The sequence below is a fragment of the Lactuca serriola genome, chromosome 1 (assembly GCF_051521515.1).
Source record: "Lactuca serriola cultivar US96UC23 chromosome 1, Lser_US96UC23_V15, whole genome shotgun sequence".
Lineage (NCBI taxonomy): Eukaryota > Viridiplantae > Streptophyta > Magnoliopsida > Asterales > Asteraceae > Lactuca > Lactuca serriola.
In genome coordinates this window covers 58661639-58664003 of record NC_136408.1, presented here as the reverse complement: position 1 = coordinate 58664003, position 2365 = coordinate 58661639, and the positions used below count along the sequence as shown (strand labels likewise).

General features: G+C 35.9%; 1 long non-coding RNA gene across 1 annotated transcript; it reads left to right on the top strand.

Moving 5' to 3' along the window:
* Positions 1-695: 695 nt before the first annotated feature.
* On the top strand, positions 696-1770 carry LOC145068743 (uncharacterized). The gene is made up of 2 exons (XR_013689106.1): positions 696-1383; positions 1496-1770. It is a non-coding gene; the product is annotated as an uncharacterized LOC145068743 (long non-coding RNA).
* The last annotated feature ends 595 nt before the right edge of the window (positions 1771-2365 follow it).

Here is a 2365-nt window from a genome sequence, read left to right as displayed (position 1 = left end):
GCAGTCAACTTCCAAATAGGTATGGTGTATGGGTTCCTTTCAAAATGGGTTTGGTGTGGAGTCTGAGGAGTCCGATAGCTCAGGAAAGTATGTGAGATGTAAACTGAAAATCTGGGTTGGGGGGTCGATTCTTGAAGATGAAAGGTCTTGTTGAAGATGATCATGGTTGCAGAAATCGGGATTAATCGGCGATTAATCGTGGATTAATCGCTTGTCGTTCTCCAACCGTCGAGGATTAGGGCATTAATCGGAAATTTATGATTAATCGGGTTTGACGGGATTAATCGGCCTTGGCAGGATTAATCGGTCGACAAAAGTAAAAAAAAAAAAAAAGCCAAAAAATGTCAAAATAAATTTGGATAAAATTTAAAAAAAAAAATTCGAAAAACCAACTTTTTTTTTTACTCCAAAATTTTCAAATGACAAAATTGCAAAAATGGTCCTTGTGGTATGTATTTTTTTGGGGTTTTAGTCTAAACCCCGACTTTTTTGGATTAGTGGTCCTTTTGAGCAAGTTTCTTTGCGAATTTGGTCCCTCGGTAAATTGAAATGACTGCAATGCCCTTCTCATTTATTTTTTATGTTTTTTTCTATTTAATTTAAATGAAAAAAATAATTAATTAATTTGGACCCACGTCTTTTTCTCTCTAAAAAAAAAAAAACTACGTATCTTCTTCTCCCTACCTCACCTATAACTCAAAGCCATTAAAAATCAAATTAAACTCAAAGCCATTAAAAATCAAATTAGTAAAAAGGATGATACGAGAGTTACGAAAGTGGTGATGTGTTGGGGTTTATCAAAAGGAAAGAGAAAGGTTTTGGGGCTTGATTCATTTTTTTATTGATAGAGCTAAAGGGGGAGATGGAGGATCTGTGTCTCCAGGTGACGAATGAAAGTACAGAGGGTTCTTGATGAGTGATTTTAGAAGGAGGCGGTGAGAGGGGATGTAAGTTGAAGATGAAGAACGAGATTACGACATCAAAGAGGGTCGTTGATTTGGACCTAGAAGACGAGAAAGATACGAGAGGAGGGAGAGAAGACAATAAAAAAACATCACTCTTCCATTACTAGCAGCTGCTTCATCTTCATCCAGTGACAACCTCTCCGGTGAGATCTTAAAAGGTTTTCTAGTGATTTGCTCTACTTGATTCAGGGGTAAAAGGATAAATTGAGATGTAACTGTTATGTGTTCAAGAACCGATCATAACCTAAATCACAAATCGAAGTTGCAGTGTTTGAGGAAGATGATGATGAACCACGAAAAGAACCAAACCCACCAGAGTTTGGATTGATGGTGGTGATTACGGTTTCATAGATGCCGGTGGTTGTTGCAGTGGAGGCCGATGACGACTATGATCGGAGGTGTTGATTGTGGTACAGAGGTAAAATCGATTCCTCCATTTTTTTGCTCAAATTCATTTGACCCAAATTGTAGGTGGTAATTGTAGGAATATGTTTATGTAAGTTCTAAAACCTGCTAAAAATGTACAACAGAGTGAATATGCAACAAATGTATTCGGAAGGGATGGGATGGGAGTGGATTTGGTTCATGAAACACACTAGTCTATGAGAAAACCATTCAACAGAGCGATTCCAAATTCAAATGGGTTTACATACTATTTTCATGTTCTTCACTGTGTGTGCGTGTTTCAATTTTTCAGTGTGTGTATTGGACCCAATCAAGTGTGTGTATCGAATCGAGCAAGTTTGTTCGTGTATGAAGATACCTATTTCTGGTCAATTTTGTTGATACATACTTATAGATATAATTTTGATTTGGGTGTTTTTCAATCGCAAACACTACCTATCACCCTCATAGATCCACCGCTCCATCCCAAATGCCTTTTCATTTACATTATGATTTCATTTTGAAAATCTAGTTTTCTCTAGGTTATTGAAGATTGGTTGAGCATTGAAGAAAAGAGAAATGGGAATCCATGGTTGCAACAGGTGGGTATACGAGAGAGAGAGAGAGAGAGAGAGAGAGAGAGAGAGAGAGAGAGAGAGAGAGAGAGAGAGAGAGGTCCTCTATTATTTTTTAATTGTTAAAATAAATAAATAAATATTAAATTTTAAAAGAAAAATGAAAGGAAACTAAAAAATAAATACCCCAAGCGTATTATATTCATTTCAATTTTCGGAGGGACTATTTTCACATACAAACTAGTCCAAAAGGACCACAAAGCCAAAAAAGTCGTGGTTTCGACTAAAACCCCCAAAAATGCATACCAGAGGGACCATTTTTGCAGTTTTGTCTTTTCAAATTTTCAAAATTTCGAATATTATACCAAAATGTTCATATTTTCGTGTTTCCAAATTACAATTTTTCTTATTTTCTAATTTTGAAGTACTTTTTTTTCTTAA